The sequence below is a fragment of the Aplysia californica genome, unplaced genomic scaffold, assembly GCF_000002075.1.
Source record: "Aplysia californica isolate F4 #8 unplaced genomic scaffold, AplCal3.0 scaffold00712, whole genome shotgun sequence".
Taxonomy (NCBI): Eukaryota; Metazoa; Mollusca; class Gastropoda; order Aplysiida; family Aplysiidae; genus Aplysia; species Aplysia californica.
Genome location: NW_004797982.1, coordinates 339,412 through 339,933, shown reverse-complemented (window position 1 = coordinate 339,933; position 522 = coordinate 339,412).

The following is a 522-nucleotide window of genomic DNA, read 5'->3' as shown; positions in this document are numbered from 1 at the left end:
TCTCTCTCTCTCTCTCTCTCTTCCACCGCTCCACCACCCCAGACATCTTTTGTCCCCTTGGCTATGGATAGAAAGAGATCTTTGTGTGTGAAAGACGATTGCAGAGATGAAGGTTCTGCTTCAACGCTTTCCGTGGTTACGAAAGACCTGTTATTAACAGCCTTCCGTCGAGTTGATGTCACATCGTTGTTTTTTTTTCAAAGCATGTGGAGGCAATGCATGGCTGTTGGTTGGTCATGTATTCGGAAGGTGCTGAGATTTTCTTGGAGCAGTGGGTGGAAACGATTGATCGTGATTGGGTAAAGCTCTCTGTAATCTAAAGTGCATGTGTTCAAACCCTGTAAAAATTAAACGTTCTTTTTCTTTAGGTCATTTTCGTTGTTCTTTGAAATTAATGTCTCAGGCTTACAAGAGTCCAATGTGATAACTTAACGACTGTCTCGATTCAATAACCAGCCCGTCATAAAAATGATTAGATTTCAACACAGACACATACGATACACGTACACACACACACACACA